Raw genomic sequence first — 20,469 nt, 5'->3', positions numbered from 1 at the left:
TATTTGGAGCGAGATCTTTATGATATAAGGCTGTGAAGTGATTCACCCACTCTTTTTCTGGAACCGGGCAAGCTTGCAAAGCGACTTGGGGGCTTCCATGCCATTGATTATTCGCCAAAACTCCCCGCTGTTTTTGTTCATTAGAATCTTCATCATTGCTTCAGCGTCATTCTGATGTAGTATTGCTCGATGGCTTTTAATCCAGTTTTTATAGGATTGTCTTGCTGCTTTATTTTTCGCTGATATTTCTCCCAATGGGCCTTGATTATTTTTTTGAATTTCAGCTCTCATCATTCTTTTTCGTTGTTTTATCATAATGTCAAAACTATGCTTTTTCTGAAAAGACCAATTTTTCATACCAATATTCTTTGTTTTGAACTGCGACAGTATTGGCACATCATCAATCTCCTTCCCTGTTGACTTAAATTGATTGCAAATTGTGATTACCTCCTTTTCATCCAACTTTAAGCGAAGGCGATTTGGTTCCACTGAGATTTTTGCACACCATTTTTCACTCTGCGCACCTCTTAATTCTTGGAATTTTAGTTCCAGCATTTCATGGTCACTGTTGTTCATCGACCGGATTTTCATTGACTTGATTTTTCCATGCATGGTGTTTGAAACGAAGATATAATCAATGATGGAACTTTGGCCTTCTCGCTGCCACGTCGGCATTGCCGGAATATCACCTTGCGTACAGCCATTTAGCATTGAGAGGCCCCTTACTTCCATTTTGATAAATTACCTTTAAGGGAGCTCTGTGGATTAAAAAAATCAATATTCAGGTCTCCACAAACAATCAAGTCACTTCCAGTGCTGGATTCTAACAAATTATCAAGAATTGTGGTAACCTGATCAATAAAGGGTTGTGTCCCAATTCGTTGGTGATTCCAATATATATTAATGATATGCATCACATCGCAAGCCTGAGAAGTAGCGGCGGATTTTCTTATCTCGCATACTTGAATGTAAGGCGTGTGGTTCACTGCTTTCAACAACCGGTATCCCGAAGACCGATTGATCATTGTCAAAAGACCAGCTAACTGGCGGCCTTTTCGGCCTTAACAGCAGGGTTCAGTGCACATTCAAAGTCTGTGATAGTTGGTATTTCACACATCCAGGTTTCCTGGAGGCAGATCAATTGTAACTCATTGGCCCAGTTGTTGTTAAAAAGATGTACAAAACCATGTGTATTCCATGAAGCAAAAGTGAATTCCTGAGATACATTAGACTTTGGGCGTTAACTGTTCGAATTCATATTTAACACAGAGGCCATCCAATTCCAGTCTTCCTCTGGAGTGTGTGCAGTTTGGTTGGTGAGTTGTGGCAAGGAGGATTTATCAGAAAATCTCCCATTGTCTATGGTGATTTTGATTTTCTCCATTGGACTTGTTCTGATGTTTGTGTCCTGTATTACCGCCGCCGAACTTTGCAGAGGGGAAGCGGTTTGATTGACCTTACGAATTAGTTTGCTCTTTCCGAATTGCGGCTGCCATTTTTGGGCCGTTTGATCACTATTTCTCAAGGCCTCCACAGGCGCGGAATCGCTCTTACAAGAAAACAATGGCTCTCCTTGATAGAATGTTTCTTCTTCTTTTTTGCCACATCGTTCAGGGTCCATCACTTTGTGGGAATCAAAACCTAGTGACAGCAATTCTTCATCTGCGTCCAGGATTACGTTTGCAATTAGATTAGAGTTTAGGTGTCTGATCACCTTGTCAGTGCACAAGTCATCTGGGAATTCAATGATTTTCAAGTCTTTCGACTCGAGAGAGCGGAGTCGCGGAACATGATGTAACAACCTTAGCACATTTGTTCGATTCAGAATAAGTTTATCGGTTCCCTCCAGTCGCTCTAACATTAATTTAATCAGAGACGACGACTCCACTGACCGTGCCGGAGGCCACTGGTTCCTATTTTTCTGGTTTTGTGCATGCAATTCCGACTGGTGGAAGTCTAGATTCTGAGGCTTGGGTGCTTTAGTGTTTAGATGAGCACTCTCCCCTGATTCAATTCTCCTCTCCAAAGTTGTCACATTCGACGAACCCTGACTTGACCCATCAACAGTCACAGTTTTCGCCTGACTTTGGGTCCTTTGTCTTTCTCTTTTTTCTTGTAATGTCATAAACTCTGGACTCCTAGGTCCGTTGTTTTCATCCTTAGACTCAATGACAGGAGGAATTATCTCACACACTCTATTTTTAATTTTTCGTGTTGTATTGTTTTGGAGCACCTACCGCTTCTGAGCGACACTCGATATCTGAATTTGGTTATTAGATTTTAGGTCCACCGATACTCCATCAGCTCTTTGAATGTCACTTATTTCCACAGGAACTTTCATCAGTTCGACTTCATCCTCAGCCTTATCTTCGTAGACTGATAATTCTATTAAGTCCGCCTGTATTGCCAAGTCCTCTTCGTTAAGCAAACTCTCCTTAACCTTTGGTCTCTTTAATTGTATCAGCTAATTTTAAGCTTGTGGAAATAGCTTTGTCAACTAATTGAAACATGTTTAGATTACGCAAACATTTTCGGGCTCCTTTTTGTTGCGATTTTTTCCGAGCAGGCATATTCTTTCGTTTTTTTGGTTTGTGGAGAATTTTTCTTTACACCCACCATCCGAGTAGATTGAGCTTCTACGTCTGAATTTCCAAAAATGGGAAATAGTCCTGCTGCCTTTGATGACACAAGCAGCTCATTTTGTGGGCCGTTAACCAAGTCTACTATTTCCTGACCAGAGGATGAACCGGAGGGCATTTGAAAATCCACCAATGCTGGATTCAGTTCATTTTGAGCCTGTAAGAAAGCAGAATTGAACAAAATTTCGAACAGGTTTGTTTGATTGTCATGTTTCTCATATGACTTATTAGCCGTCATCAGCTTTCCCACCTCAGGCTCCGTCAATAAAGCAGCCACCTTAGCTCCTTCATTGACCAATTCAGGCACTTAAGTCTGCGAAGTTTCAGTTAAGATGTTAGGTTGGAGAGTAGAATTGTACAGTTGATCCAACTGTATTTGGGAAACAGGTTTCCTGGGCCTCTTTGAAGAGTTTACTACGGCAACAAAGTTTGAAATTGCGGCTTTACTTCCTATGTCTTTTTGTTTTCTATCAACCTTCAACTCTTCACATTTTTGCACTACATGTGACTTATGAAATAAAGCCAATGCTTCCTTCGCCACTTCTGCGAATAGTTTTTTGTCAATCATGTAATTTTGTTTGGCTTCATTCACTGCTTGTATACCGGACAATATTTGATGGTTCACTTCATTTTGTTTAAGTCCATCCGTCCCCTGTTTTGCCTCTAAGTGGACCAGTTTTGAGTTCATCATTGCTAACAACGTTGTGACATCCTTCAAATTGTCGTTTAATGTTTCATACAGCTTAGAGAATGGAGTAAGGGAAATTGCCATTGCAGATGTTAGCGCCATTAGTAGATCATTAGAGGGGACGTGGACAGACGAAGCTGGATACTTACTTTCCTTTTTCTCGAATGCCTCTCGTGTGTTTTGTCTGAAACGTACCCCTTCTCTCCTAATCTTTGGAAATGGACGTTCACCAATCGAAGAGTCTGTTGTTTCTGACTCATCTGATGAGTCTTCGCGGTGGAAACTTATACTTCTATTAAGTTGACTCTTTTTCCTTGTTGATGGTCTAGCTTGATAATGGGTAGGCACCCTTTTCTGGGAATCAGCCACAATTCCCTCTTGTGACTGTACTGAGCTAGCAGGAGACACGGTCTCTCGTGGTTTCTGTCTTTTATAATTATCCGATCCCCAAATATCTCGATTGGTATCTGTGACATGCGTACAGGGCCTTTTCTGGGTGGCTTTATGTGGAGTTTCATTTATTGGAGTAGAAACAACCAATCGATCAGAACTTCTGGATTTATTCAAATTTATCAAATTTTGTAACACTGCTGATACCACCTCTAACGAGTTTCTTTTGCCGAGAAGGGGGTTGTCATTTACCACAGAGGAACAAACTTGTCTGTCTCTTTCTGAACACTTTCCCTCTGCCCTATTCTGTATGAAAGAGAGTCTTTTTGCAGATTGTCTGAAAGGGACAGCTTGGAGGTGTGGCTAGCAGCATATGGAATAAAGGCAGAAGATTTGCTCATGGTAGCGTTTATCACATTATTCAATAAACTGGGCGACATGTCAGTATCACTTACTTCAAGTACCGGGACTGCTCTGGCAACGCCCGACTCACCCAACGGGCTGGTCGAGTCAAGGGCAGACCCGAGGTGCACAGCCGCACCAATGCTCACACTCACATCCAGCGGGGCATCCTGGCGCAGCGCGAAGCCCTCTCCGCGCGAGGCCTCCACAGCGGCGCCGGGCTCACGCAACATCGCTGGCCCCTCCCCCGACCAGGCCCTCCTACGTCATCCGCGGGCACCGCCTCCAGCGGCCACGCCACGTCCTCTGTCAGCTGCTCAGCAACAAAGTCCCCTGCCACGGGTGCTGATCCAACCAACCTCTCATCCCTACATAGGGGCAGCTGCACCGCAACCGCACCCCCCCTACTCGGTAAGTGCATTTCCCTGTTACACGCAGGGACGAACACTTTATCGGCCTTTCTATGGGACTTGTCCGATGTGATCAACAAGCCCTCCTCCACCTGTTGATCAATTAGGGAGTCCGGGGGGGACACTGTGGCGGTAGGGATTGATTTTAAGTTTGTGGGCGAGGGTGAAGGCGTTGAATCAGTATGCTTTGGAGCCTTTGGATCCTGGCTCTCCTCCTCGTGACCTGAGGGTTCAAATACCTCTCGCATCAGCTCCGTAGCTAAATCTACAGCTAGAAATTCTGATGACTCTGTTTGGTCATGAGCTGATCCACAGGAAAAATATTGACTCTGCTGTTTGGTTCTCGATCGTTTTTCATGCATTACATCAGAGTTAGCGGCCCTTTTCACTTGGACTCTAGTTCTGGAAATCTGAAATGACGACTTTAGGTTAGATGGGTCCATGACTTCCCAATGCAACAGTCTGTTCCTTATCCTCAGCCCTTTGCACTCAGGGCTTAGCGCCACAAGGGCGGAAGAGGTGGCCTTAAATACCAGTTAGCCTGAGTCAGGTGACCAAGTGAGTCAGGCAAATAAAGGCACAGGCACACGCACCTCTCTTTTCCTCTTCTTTAAGCTCTTTAGTCTCCTCTTCAGTGGAAAGTAATGCTCGCCACAGCAAACAGCGGTATCCTCAGCCCTTTACACTAGTATTCTAATTTTCATTTATCTCACAGACTTAACCATTATCAAATATTTTATGTATTTTGATCTCGGTAAATAGCACATCACACGACTGTGCGTTGTAACAGAATGGAATGTTTCGTAGTACATGTTTGAAAGCATGTTTTCTTTTGGTGCTTGAAAGTTCATTCAATGGACGAGGAATACGATACAATTTGCAGTATCACAATCAATTCTGTAAGAAAGTGATTGCTGTGTTAAATCGACTAGGTTACACAGCTTTCTTTCTTTCTTTAAAGCAAACTTTACAGACAAAGCTGTGTAATAATTGCTTTATTCACATTCATACATTATTATTTGTTATAATGATATTTTTTTATACAGACCTTATGGACATTTTTTAAGAATGCCTTCATGTATCGTTTTCGGTTCCCCTTCTGTGATCCATGTCAAAACTCTGGGCACAGTCCTGCATATATTCTCAAAGGATATTGATTTAATAAGAAGATGGATTACAAATTGCGGTTTTCCAGTGGACGAGAATGAAAGTAGAGACCAGGCTGTCTTGGGAGATGTGAGGGCCAATCGTTTCCGCGTCTGCAGCCTGCATTTATACCGATGATATGCACGAACAATCAAAGTACACAAAAAAGCAGCGACCGAGAATTCTTCATAAATTGCTTCCAAATGCAATTCCAACTCAAATTTGGCACACGCTAGCTCAGGTGACTAGTGGACAATGAATTTGTTATGTTTTTTGGTATGTAGGACAGTGGTCTGTATAAATATGTCTTCTCAATGATCTCTTGTTTAATTTTAAATAGTGTATTGAAAAGGTAACTTCATGAACGGTTTAGAGTTTTCTGTGTTTATTTCCATCAATGGTGTATTAGTCAAGTTGCCCTAGTTACCAGAATCACCAACATATTAAAATGTTTCACTTTAGACTACTCTATCTATCCCTGCTTTCGGGACACTTTAAGAAATCCTTGAATGTGACCCTTAGTAAAAACTTCCATAGTGCCCTTTAAAAGTCACCTAATGTTTTTGAAATGTGTTGGTTGACATGTCTTTCTTTATGTAGAGCTCAATGATGGAAACACAGACCCTCACCAGTGACGAAAACGCTGACACGTCTAGTATCCTAATGGTGAGCCCTAACCGACATGCACAAAGTGATATTTTAGAGTGTTGGATGTGGCCACATTTCTAATACTAATGCACCTTCTCTGTTGTTCTCTTTTCTGACAATGTACTGAAAATGAAGGAGCAAGATTCTTCATCAATTACTTTTTTGTAGTCAACATCAACCTCACTCACCTGTCAAGTGATTTTATTGTACTAGTCCTTTACATGCAAAGGAACAATACATGCATGTGTTATGCTTGGAATCTAAACATATTGAACATTATTATGTACAGTATTGGTTATATACACAAAGTGGCATGCATGGGTGTCTCTCAGTATTTACCATCGTCTGCATCTCATGTTTTCAATTTCATTTTGCTTTTTCATCCATATTAAAACAAGTACTATGTTATAGGGGGATGCTGGAACTTCGACTACAATCACAACCTCCTTTGTAACAGGTCCACAGTATGAGGTATGCATACTTACAGTTTCCTTGCTAGAATGGAGGTAAATCCTACACAGGATATACTTTGAGCCTGAAATGCATTTAACCTTGCACTGTTTCAAACTTTTCTGATTTTGGTTCAAAAGGAAACATTACAAAGCAAACTACCTTTGAAGGCAACATCACTATGTTTTGCAGGGTGATCTCAGATCAAGTCCATGTGCCATCTCAGAAGGTTATCAGGTGAAATATGAAAATGTATATTATGACCAAATCACGTACACAGTTTTTGAGGGTATGTCCATACGAATGTTCTATTTGTGTTGCAACAACAAACCTTATAGTATAAGGTTCGCAATCATTTTAAACTGCTTTGTGAGGCAGTGCTCTGTGCGATGAAAGATTTGACATTTCAGTTCGATTGATATTTAACTTTTTTAATGATTATTCTCTCCAAGGAATGTACTCAAGATGTCGAATTAGAAGAGGCACATGGACTAGAGGTATACATAACCTAATATGAAATACAATTTCACATTGGATTGGGAATACATTTTTATAATGTTGTAAGGTTTTGAATTCTGTCAAGTTGGTTCTGTTTGTAGGTATGTCCATATGTTTGTTTGAGTCGAAAAGAAATGTGCTTGATTTAAACCATATAAAAAATGCTCTTTTTTCAGCTTGATGTTGCGGTTGGCAAAGCGAAGGCTACGGCTCTGAAGCGAATTAAGAAAACAGGGGTAAAGAACAAACCATTTTGTTTTGGAGAAGTTTATAGGTGGATGTTTTAGTCATATTATGTTTTTAGTTGGAAAATCTTCTTTATGTGTGCTATACATTGAGCATGTTTTTCTATAAATCTGTTAGAGGCCCAGAAGGAAGAGGAGTATAAAGACTCAGACAACAACTGAAACAAAAGATGTCACTCGCCAAACGGATTTCACAATGGAGCAACTACTATTTGAGGCACAGCGTGGTCCATTCAGTATGCATATGTCCAGTGGCCGGAAAATGATTGGAATCTCCCATGGGAATCATACAAAGTTACCCTGGATCATGGCTACTTTGTGGAAAATAGCCCAGATGAAACTGAAGACAATGAAGATTAATTGCAATTGCTTGCAGACGCTTTGATACAATCTACACCGTCTAAAGATGTTCCACCCACCAAACATTCAATGTTACCTGTTTCTCCAATTCATGTGGATATATCACTGCCTGAACTAACATAGGCTGAAGCTTCAACACAATTGACTGACGAATAGCTCAAGATCTCGACTTCAATATGCCTAGTTTGGGGGAATTTGACCACTACCGTTGATTCGCAAAACACAGTACTGCAGGAAGATTGGCTATTAAAAGAGCAAAAATACATTGTATTTGACTGCTGCCTGTTAGAGATTGTAGAAATTATTAAATGTGAACATAAATTAAGGGGGAGCATATGCGGGTTGCCATTGGTGAATTTCTTTCGTGTATTACAAGACACCAAACTGAAAATCCAGGCCTTCTGTGTCCATAATACATTTTGATTGTCAGCTCAACCGATGCTCGGCAAAGTGCCTCCTGGAATTGTACTTTGTTCGCCGATCGACTTTCAGTAAGATTTCCAGTTTCTAACAATTTGTGGGACTTCAGTTCCTTGCTAAAACCCAGTACTACAAATATCAGAGGAAATTCTTATTCACTGCTATTAGTCATGCCAGGAAACTTGAACAAATGTCAATGGACAGTGAATTCTCTGGCAAAAGTGTCAGACTAGCTGGCGACGGACAGTGTGAGAGTCCAGGATTTTCCGCTAAGTACTGCACTTACCATTTTCAAGACATGGAAAGGAACAACATTGTGAGTTTGGTCATTGTGCAGGTGTCTGTAAGTATATTGTCTGTGGCCATGGAGAAAAATGGTTTCATTAAATCCATCTTACATCTGGAATCCAGGGGAAGGCAAATAGACCTGATAGCCACTGACAGGCACGTTTCAATAGTCAAGGTCAGTGCGAGAGCAGTTTCCACACATTCAGCATCAATTTGATGCATGGCACGTTGCCAAATCAATCAATAAAAAAAATGACAGCTGCTGGTAAAAAAAAGCGTTCGGAAAACCTTTTAAAGTGGCCTCAGTCTATCAGCAACCATCTTTGGTGGAGCTCCAAAACTTGTGATGGATTTGTAGAAATTCTACTTGAAAAATGGTGTTCATTGATGCTCCATTGTTCCAACATACACTCATGGAGAGAAAAACAACATTTCCACGAATGTACACGTGGACCTTTATTGAAGGAGCAGGAATGCAACAAGAAGTGGTTGGTCCATGTTCCCCTCCACACAAAGCATTTGAGAAGATTGTGTACGATAAAACACGTTCAAGAGACCTGAAGGGACTCACCGAATTCTGTCATACTGGAGATTTGGAGGTGTTCCATAATATGTGCCTAAAGTACAGACCAAAAGGTTGCATTTCGGCATAGGCGGTATGGAGGTAAGAACAAGACTAGCTGTACTTGCACACAACAAGAACGTTGGGAACGAACAAGCAAAAACTGCAGGAACTTTCGGTATGCTTCTTTAACTCATGGCCTTTACAAAACAAAGCAAATAATGGGTGGCCAGGCCAATCTACCAGAAAATGGATTTTGAATTTGTGAAGGATCTGACATTGACTGTGTTGGCCATGCATACTCATGGAATCGCTCCTGATTTTGTTCACAGGGCACGTACAATGCCACATAACATTCCATACAAGCCTTGTCCTCCAAAATTGGAACTTGTCGAAAGGTTGACTTCCAGATTTAAATGATTTGTAGCTGTCTTCAAAATCTGCTCACAATAAAAGAAATGTATATGTTTCTCACTGTTTGGACATTGTGCAGAAACAATCTAATGGTATTACACTTGCAATTTCGATGATAGATAATGTATTTAAAAGTATTTATTTACGCTGATATAATCGGGTTTATGGGGCATTAATGTATACCTTTTACCTTTCCTTCATTTATAATGAGTATCCTCTGTCTAGAAGACACGTGTCTGTGGCTGCTATTAGTACTCTTGTTCAGAAGAGAATTCCCTAGCATATCGGTGCTGGACTGCCCATTTGGGTGGGAGAAAGACAGATATGCTAATGTGTATTTCCCATCTGTGAAAGGTACACTGAGGCTTGGTGACTGTCAAGCCCTTTGCTAGACCCAAACCCCATGTACACATGCAATCCATGGCACTTGCACCGATGACCTCCCCTTAGCAGATGCAATAAGTCGTTCCAATAAAAGATATGTTACATGGACGAGTGGAGGTGCGTCCCGTCAACACTATAAGTTTGCTGAAAGGGCAATCGAAAGGGGTAAAAAGGATGTCATCGCAGACATAAAATCTATCCCATGGCTCCTGTTGGCTACATGGATCAAAATCAAGACCCCCAGCAACAATCACAAACCATTCTTGGTCCTGAGACCACACAATCTCCTACTTTACTTTCCTAAATAGTACCCTCATACAGCCGTACGCTCCTCTAAATCCAACTGCATGACATTTAAATACTTCTCCAATCTGAGAGTGGGTGGCAGGTCTCTCTCCCCCGCAGGTGCCTGCACAACCGATCCCTTTCATGCACGAATATCCCACAAAGGTATTCGATCTTGGCTGGCATAGCCTGCCCTCCCTAGCTGGTCTCACCTTTTGAAAACTGTTCTGCCGCCAAGGGCACATCCTACTCGAATAGTGGGAACCAATTCTTCATCACCTCAAGCCCCTTCCTGGCTTGCTACAGCATTCCCAAGAAGACCCGCTTTTTGCTTCACCTGCGTGATTGTGCGCTTTCAGGTCAGAGTTTAGAAATCCACCTTAACACCCTCCTCCAGCACTTGTACACCCATAGGCTCCTCCTTCCACCCCCTATGCACTAGCATAGCCAATTGGCACAAGGCCTAGTTGGAGCATGAATGTAACTTACCGTTTCAGAATTATTTTTCACCAACCTGTGTTCCCATTTCAGCTTGTGGTGCTTTGAAATAAAATTTTGTTGTACAATGTGTGGTACAAATGTTCACCTTGTTCGTTGTGTGGCAACTTGACATGCTAATGAAAACACTGGAGACCTATTTAGTATGAGTAGAGAATGTGACCCTGTCTCGCATAATGGTAGACACGTTTGCTTCAGGTACACAAGAGAGCATGAACGGGCATGCATGAATTATAGTAAGAGCCGTGCAATATATGCCAGAAGTGTAAGTAGCAAACAAATGATTCAAGAGCGGAACAATGACATAGTAATAATGGGCAGTTGGTATATAGCACACTAGGAATAGGGGTATACTTTGTGCCATGAAACCCTGCTGGATGAGGCAGAGGTGTGGTTTCAATTTAATTTTCTTACAGAGATGATATATCCTCAGAGTTAATAGCAACACATAATGTTCTGGATTGTTCTTACGTTTCTGTTGAAAAAAACATTTTACGTAGCTGTTTGTAACTCTTCTTGATTTTCTGAACCACTGGCCCGAAGCAGCGCTGTGTCCAGTTTTATTTGTATTTTTGTGGCATTCTTTCACAAAATTGAAAACTACCTGTCTCTGGCTTCAATCATCGAAAACAGGCTGCTATTGTTATTTGGCCTTGAGCGAAAGTCAGCAACTGTTCGAAGGACACAGTGTGTCGAATAACCACAAACAATGATAACATTTACTATATTGAAAGTGGACATACACTTATTTTGTTTCCATTTCTGCGATCTGTTGTTTGGAGCGGTTATTCAACGTGAGATCGAGAGAATGGAACTTGCAGAAATTATGTAAGCTCAACTATACATAGTATTTGTGCGATTAAAAATGGCATGTGTGCTGTATACATAATGACTAATTCAGCAACACGCGAATGTATAATTTGACCAAAAGAATTGACACAGTATGTTACGTTATGTTGAATGATATTTATACCGCACTATAAAAAACCGAGTGTGTAACTCGCGGTTTGTTTAACTGGCTAGTAATGATTGTTATTTGTGTATAGTTTAAAGAGGAGTGAATAGAGGTATGATTTTTTTTGGAAGTATTGCTTAGTGGCCTTCACACGAATATATTCTGTTGAGAGTTATGGGTTGTTAGATGGACCATATTGTGATGATTATACCTCAAAGACCTGCAACCGCAACCTGTATGCAGGCTAATTATATCTAAACAGCTTTGTCCCGTGGGATATCCGGGTCTGCTGTCACCGTTGCATCCTTGTGCACCATAAATTAGGGGTTCAGGGTGTGAACTTTTTCCATGTGCACTTGGTTCTCTTTTAGATCATTAATCTTACCAGTTCCATTATAATGTCATCTGTCTGTGGTTCAACATAAAACGTTACTATCTGTCCTTATTTTCTGGTAGGGCCCGCTATGTGAAGTGGTGCATATGGTTCTCCATACCATTGGGAGGTATGCCCTCTTCACAGCGCTAACCTTTCATGCACATTGTGGTCTCAACTACTCCCCCATGTTGTCATGTCTGTGTTCATTCTGTGTGGTTTGTGTTTATGATTAGGTTTCATCCGGTTCTGAATTATATGGTAACTTGGTATATCCGATTACAGAACGGCTACTAAAATATATTCTCTTATTCTGTTATCTAGACAGCTATATTGTACCGTTGTGCGCATGCCATAGTTTCAAGCTGCCGTCTGATGGATTCTTCAATCAACATTGGCAGATAATCATCGGCTGTGCTTATTTGATCACCGTTATGTGGGACGACCGACAGGGACTAATCTGCCCTTTGGCGGTACCAGTAATAAGGAGCAACCTGTCAGCGTTTATGATGTAAAATCGTGCTGAAGCGAAAGGGTAGCGCTTGAAAGTGCAAAGAATCCGTATCTTCTCATGAAAGGAACAACATGTGCATCATTAAAATGTTTTGCTGGTGTAACATAAGGACACACAAGATTTGGAGTACAGGGATTGATCGATCGCTGATCGCAATCGGCGTATCATGATGAAGTTATAAAGAGCATTCGAAGCATGCAATGTTCCCTAGCTATAACTTGTATTGCAAAAACATATTGTTCATTTTGTGGACTTAATCTTCTCTTGTGAGCGTTCTTTGCTAAATAAAAGCCCTTATTAAATTGCAAACTATTGACGTTTTCTTAAAAATAAATATTTTGCTCTCCTATTTGGGACAAGAAAGAAAAGGTATGCGCTGTGAGAGGCTGTGTATGTCTATCTTCCTGGTTCTGCATTAGCCAACGTTATGGGGTGGGTGATGACGGGGCATGTTTGGCTACGCTGGCCACGCACGTCATGAAAATAGGTGGAGCATAGGATTTGGGCTAGTGATGCAGGTTTGAGGGGCGGGCGATCTGTGTTGTTGCCGCGAGGGCACTTGAACGTAGGGTGATGCATCAACGGATAAGATTAGCTCAAGATGGCCATGCCCAATCCATTGTTTTTGCATGTGTAAAAGTGAGGAAAACTAAGGTAAGATGCATAGGAAAAATGTTTAAGATTGATTACAGTATGCTTAAAAATACATGCCCGAACGATAACACTAACATTTTTAAGCAAACTTCCCCTGCAACATAACATAATGACCACTGATGACCATTAGTTGGAGATGGGTCATTATCCCAAGCAATAATGGCCCCTCCCTTTTTCTAGAAGGCTATTACCACATGACGGAGGTAGCAATTCACGTTTTTTGAGATTTGATAAGAAAGTAAAACATGTTACATTATTGGTGAGCAAAGTAAATATACAAACTGAGTTAGTAATTATATGTGGTTTTATTTTGTATTATTTAAATAACAAGGTTGCCCTCATAAGTTAAGCACTGTAATTGCAAACTTGGTAAAACTGGAGTGTGCTTAACTTGAGCATACATTGGGTGCCATGTAAAAGTAAACAGTTTCTCTAATAAAGTTAAAGCGTTTTCCCATAGGTTTATCTTTGGTGTGTTAAATAGGATGTCGCAGCACTAGAAAGGTAATGTTGAACAAGGAAGTGTCTTTCTGAAAGAAATATTGCCTGCAAATTGCATTATTATTTCCCTGTCTTGTTTTGAAGACAGAATGTTCAGAATGCAGTCAATACTACTAGTTATTGACTGCACTATAAACATTCTGATTGGTTGAGAGGAGGTCAATAGCCAGCTCCATCTGCTAATATAAACTGAGCAATCCTTACTTCCACCTTTATACTTCACCGTAACGCTAAAAATTAAAACAAATCTGACAAACACAGTTCTTCCGCAGTCATTATGCAATAAAGGACCATTACAAAAAAGTGCTAAACAGTTACAATGTAAGTTTCTGCTCTTCTTGAAAGCAAACCACAAGTCTTAAAGTTTATATACCAAACCAGCAAGTGTTTCAACTGTTTAAGGGGCTTCATAAATGAAACGTGCCACTCCAACTCCACTGTAACCTTCATTATTAAAATACACTTATCAAATTGAGCCCTACAAGAAATCATATTATTTCTAAAGCAAGCATACAATTCACATCAAAACACAACACATTAAAAAATATATAAACGTATATAGAATAATACATGCATTGTAATATAGCTGCTTAGAAACATCAATTGAAAGAATTATCATGCAACACAGAGATCATTATTTCATCCGTGTCTCTACTAAGAAAACAGAGCAGCCCACAAAACAACATACAAGAACAAAAAAGGTACGCTAATAATCATTTGCACCAGTGCATACAAACATAAAACACACCACAACCCAGCAAAGCACAATCGTCCTGTACAAAATCAATGTTAGACTCGAAACAGCCATCAAATTACCACCAAATGACACCCTATTTCAGGTGAACCAGTCAATGCATGTTTCACTAGTTCATAATAATGCTTCATACCCACATTGTTGAAAATGTCATGTATTTTTAAGTATACTCTACAAAAATCCACCCACTCACAAACAATACAGCATCAAAATAAAGCACCTCAAGAGGCCGATTCATGGAATAATTAGCGCGGCGCAAGTGGCCAAAAACGTGCGATTCGCAGTGGAATAGCGAAAATCGCAGTGGAATAGCGAAAATCGCACGAAAAGCAGCGCACATCGATTCATGGAAGGCCGTGCGCGAGAAAACCATCGGACGTGCGATAAGAAAGTGCGCGGCGCACGTTGGCGCACAGGCCATCTAACGGCATGCGCCAGGTCACAGCGAAAATCGCACAGTCCACAGCGAAAATCGCACATAGCGCGGCGCACGCAACAAAAGTAGGCGGAACACGGGGCGTAACACTCGGAATGGGGAACAACTTGCCAAAATGTGGGCGTCACGGGGGAAGCACAGGGTAAAATTGCGCAGAACGCCCACACGCTCGCCTACAACACGTATTCATGGAATAGAATAGGTCAAAAAAGCGCACGCTCAAATCAGCGCACAGGCACAAACACGACCGCCACAAGAAAGCAGGCAGTAGCGTCTCAGCGGCTGTAAGAAATGTGCGCCAAAAGGTGCGCCAACAAATAGCACCCATATACTGCCATGATGAATGTCCTATACTGTGGCCCTCCAGGACAAATGAGGTGCAAAGGGGTACCCACAAACACGGACACGCTGACAAAAAATACGTGTGCGCGGGAAGTCTCACACGCGATTTGGCCGGGTACGTGGATTTCAGGGGTGCGCGGGAAGGTCCACACGCGATTACAGCAGGGTACGTGTATTTCAGGGGTGCGCGGGAATTTCCACACGCGAATAGCCTGGCCGCATGTATTTCAGGGGTGCGCGGGAAGTCCCACACGCGATTACAGCAGGGTACGTGTATTTCAGGGGTGCGCGGGAAGTTCCACACGCGAATAGCCTGGCCGCGTGTATTTCAGGGGTGCGCGGGAAGTCCCACACGCGATTACAGCAGGGTACGTGTATTTCAGGGGTGCGCGGGAAGTTCCACACGCGGATAGCCTGGCCGCGTGTATTTCAGGGGTGCGCGGGAAGTACCACACGCGAATAGGCTGGGCGCATGTATTTCAGGGGTGCGCGGGAAGTTCCACACGCGATTACAGCAGGGTACGTGTATTTCAGGGGTGCGCGGGAATTTCCACACGCGAATAGCCTGGCCGCGTGTATTTCAGGGGTGCGCGGGAATTTCCACACGCGAATAGGCTGGGCGCGTGTATTACAGGGGTGCGCGGGAAGTCCCACACGCGATTACAGCAGGGTACGTGTATTTCAGGGGTGCGCGGGAAGTTCCACACGCGAATAGGCTGGGCGCGTGTATTTCAGGGGTGCGCGGGAAGTTCCACACGCGAATAGCCTGGGCGCGTGTATTTCAGGGGTGCGCGGGAATTTCCACACGCGAATAGGCTGGGCGCGTGTATTACAGGGGTGCGCGGGAAGTCCCACACGCGATTACAGCAGGGTACGTGTATTTCAGGGGTGCGCGGGAATTTCCACACGCGAATAGCCTGGGCGCGTGTATTTCAGGGGTGCGCGGGAAGTCCCACACGCGATTACAGCAGGGTACGTGTATTTCAGGGGTGCGCGGGAAGTTCCACACGCGAATAGCCTGGCCGCGTGTATTTCAGGGGTGCGCGGGAAGTCCCACACGCGATTACAGCAGGGTACGTGTATTTCAGGGGTGCGCGGGAAGTTCCACACGCGAATAGCCTGGCCGCGTGTATTTCAGGGGTGCGCGGGAAGTACCACACGCGAATAGGCTGGGCGCGTGTATTTCAGGGGTGCGCGGGAAGTTCCACACGCGATTACAGCAGGGTACGTGTATTTCAGGGGTGCGCGGGAATTTCCACACGCGAATAGCCTGGCCGCGTGTATTTCAGGGGTGCGCGGGAATTTCCACACGCGAATAGGCTGGGCGCGTGTATTACAGGGGTGCGCGGGAAGTCCCACACGCGATTACAGCAGGGTACGTGTATTTCAGGGGTGCGCGGGAAGTTCCACACGCGAATAGGCTGGGCGCGTGTATTTCAGGGGTGCGCGGGAAGTTCCACACGCGAATAGCCTGGGCGCGTGTATTTCAGGGGTGCGCGGGAATTTCCACACGCGAATAGGCTGGGCGCGTGTATTACAGGGGTTCGCGGGAAGTCCCACACGCGATTACAGCAGGGTACGTGTATTTCAGGGGTGCGCGGGAATTTCCACACGCGAATAGCCTGGGCGCGTGTATTTCAGGGGTGCGCGGGAATTATCACACGCGATTTGGCTTGGTACGTGTATTACAGGGGTGCGTGCGAAGTTACACACGCGATTAGGCTGGGTGGGTCCTGTCACCCTCGACGGCCCCTGCAGGCAGCCCAAAAAACAGGGGACTACCCTGCACACCTGCTCATGTCTCCCACCACCCCCAGCCCCCACCATCCAGGGGCAGCCTCCACCAGGCCCCCACTCATGTCTCCCACCACCCCCAGCCCCCACCATCCAGGGGCACCCTCCACCAGGCCCCCACTCATGTCTCCCACCACCCCCAGCCCCCTCCATCCAGGGGCACCCTCCACCAGGCCCCCACTCATGTCTCCCACCACCCCCAGCCCCCACCATCCAGGGGCAGCCTCCACCAGGCCCCCACTCATGTCTCCCACCACCCCCACCCCCCAGCAGTGCAGGGGCAGCCTCCACCAGGCCCCCACTCATGTCCCCTATCACCCCCACCCCCCCGCCACCAGGGGCACCCTCCACCAGGCCCCCACTCATGTCTCCCACCACCCCCAGCCCCCACCATCCAGGGGCAGCCTCCACCAGGCCCCCACTCATGTCTCCCACCACCCCCAGCCCCCACCATCCAGGGGCAGCCTCCACCAGGCCCCCACTCATGTCTCCCACCACCCCCACCCCCCAGCAGTGCAGGGGCAGCCTCCACCAGGCCCCCACTCATGTCCCCTATCACCCCCACCCCCCCGCCACCAGGGGCACCCTCCACCAGGCCCCCACTCATGTCTCCCACCACCCCCAGCCCCCACCATCCAGGGGCACCTTCCACCAGGCCCCCACTCATGTCTCCCACCACCCCCAGCCCCCACCATCCAGGGGCAGCCTCCACCAGGCCCCCACTCATGTCTCCCACCACCCCCACCCCCCAGCAGTGCAGGGGCAGCCTCCACCAGGCCCCCACTCATGTCCCCTATCACCCCCACCCCCCCGCCACCAGGGGCACCCTCCACCAGGCCCCCACTCATGTCTCCCACCACCCGCAGCCCCCACCATCCAGGGGCACCCTCCACCAGGCCCCCACTCATGTCTCCCACCACCCCCAGCCCCCACCATCCAGGGGCAGCCTCCACCAGGCCCCCACTCATGTCTCCCACCACCCCCAGCCCCCACCATCCAGGGGCAGCCTCCACCAGGCCCCCACTCATGTCTCCCACCACCCCCACCCCCCAGCAGTGCAGGGGCAGCCTCCACCAGGCCCCCACTCATGTCTCCCACCAGCCCCAGCCCCCACCATCCAGGGGCACCCTCCACCAGGCCCCCACTCATGTCTCCCACCACCCCCACCCCCCAGCAGTGCAGGGGCAGCCTCCACCAGGCCCCCACTCATGTCCCCTATCACCCCCACCCCCCCGCCACCAGGGGCACCCTCCACCAGGCCCCCACTCATGTCTCCCACCACCCGCAGCCCCCACCATCCAGGGGCACCCTCCACCAGGCCCCCACTCATGTCTCCCACCACCCCCAGCCCCCACCATCCAGGGGCAGCCTCCACCAGGCCCCCACTCATGTCTCCCACCACCCCCAGCCCCCACCATCCAGGGGCAGCCTCCACCAGGCCCCCACTCATGTCTCCCACCACCCCCACCCCCCAGCAGTGCAGGGGCAGCCTCCACCAGGCCCCCACTCATGTCTCCCACCAGCCCCAGCCCCCACCATCCAGGGGCACCCTCCACCAGGCCCCCACTCATGTCTCCCACCACCCCCACCCCCCAGCAGTGCAGGGGCAGCCTCCACCAGGCCCCCACTCATGTCTCCCACCACCCCCACCCCCCCGCCACCAGGGGCACCCTCCACCAGGCCCCCACTCATGTCTCCCACCACCCCCAGCCCCCACCATCCAGGGGCACCCTCCACCAGGCCCCCACTCATGTCTCCCACCACCCCCAGCCCCCACCATCCAGGGGCAGCCTCCACCAGGCCCCCACTCATGTCTCCCACCACCCCCACCCCCCAGCAGTGCAGGGGCAGCCTCCACCAGGCCCCCACCCATGTCTCCCACCACCCCCACACCCAGCAGTGCAGGGGCAGCCTCCACCAGGCCCCCACTCATGTCTCCCACCACCCCCAGCCCCCACCATCCAGGGGCAGCCTCCACCAGGCCCCCACCCATGTCTCCCACCACCCCCACCCCCCAGCAGTGCAGGGGCAGCCTCCACCAGGCCCCCACTCATGTCCCCTATCACCCCCACCCCCCGCCACCAGGGGCACCCTCCACCAGGCCCCCACTCATGTCTCCCACCACCCCCAGCCCCCACCATCCAGGGGCACCCTCCACCAGGCCCCCACTCATGTCTCCCACCACCCCCAGCTCCCACCATCCAGGGGCAGCCTCCACCAGGCCCCCACTCATGTCTCCCACCACCCCCAGCCCCCACCATCCAGGGGCAGCCTCCACCAGGCCCCCACTCATGTCTCCCACCACCCCCACCCCCCAGCAGTGCAGGGGCAGCCTCCACCAGGCCCCCACTCATGTCTCCCACCACCCCCAGCCCCCACCATCCAGGGGCAGCCTCCACCAGGCCCCCACTCATGTCTCCCACCACCCCCACCCCCCAGCAGTGCAGGGGCAGCCTCCACCAGGCCCCCACTCATGTCTCCCACCACCCCCAGCCCCCACCATCCAGGGGCACCCTCCACCAGGCCCCCACTCATGTCTCCCACCACCCCCACCCCCCAGCAGTGCAGGGGCAGCCTCCACCAGGCCCCCACTCATGTCTCCCACCACCCCCACCCCCCCGCCACCAGGGGCACCCTCCACCAGGCCCCCATTCATGTCTCCCACCACCCCCAGCCCCCACCATCCAGGGGCACCCTCCACCAGGCCCCCACTCATGTCTCCCACCACCCCCAGCCCCCACCATCCAGGGGCAGCCTCCACCAGGCCCCCACTCATGTCTCCCACCACCCCCACCCCCCAGCAGTGCAGGGGCAGCCTCCACCAGGCCCCCACCCATGTCTCCCACCACCCCCACACCCAGCAGTGCAGGGGCAGCCTCCACCAGGCCCCCACTCATGTCTCCCACCACCCCCAGCCCCCACCATCCAGGGGCAGCCTCCACCAGGCCCCCACCCATGTCTCCCACCACCCCCACCCCCCAGCAGTGCAGGGGCAGCCTCCACCAGGCCCCCACTCATGTCCCCTATCACCCCCACCCCCCGCCACCAGGGGCACCCTCCACCAGGCCCCCACTCATGTCTCCCACCACCCCCAGCCCCCACCATCCAGGGGCACCCTCCACCAGGCCCCCACTCATGTCTCCCACCACCCCCAGCTCCCACCATCCAGGGGCAGCCTCCACCAGGCCCCCACTCATGTCTCCCACCACCCCCAGCCCCCACCATCCAGGGGCAGCCTCCACCAGGCCCCCACTCATGTCTCCCACCACCCCCACCCCCCAGCAGTGCAGGGGCAGCCTCCACCAGGCCCCCACTCATGTCTCCCACCACCCCCAGCCCCCACCATCCAGGGGCACCCTCCACCAGGCCCCCACTCATGTCTCCCACCACCCCCACCCCCCAGCAGTGCAGGGGCAGCC

Source organism: Ambystoma mexicanum, chromosome 5p, assembly GCF_040938575.1.
Source record: "Ambystoma mexicanum isolate Mex_15411 chromosome 5p, UKY_AmexF1_1, whole genome shotgun sequence".
NCBI classification, from domain to species: domain Eukaryota; kingdom Metazoa; phylum Chordata; class Amphibia; order Caudata; family Ambystomatidae; genus Ambystoma; species Ambystoma mexicanum.
Note: the sequence above shows the minus strand (reverse complement) of the source record.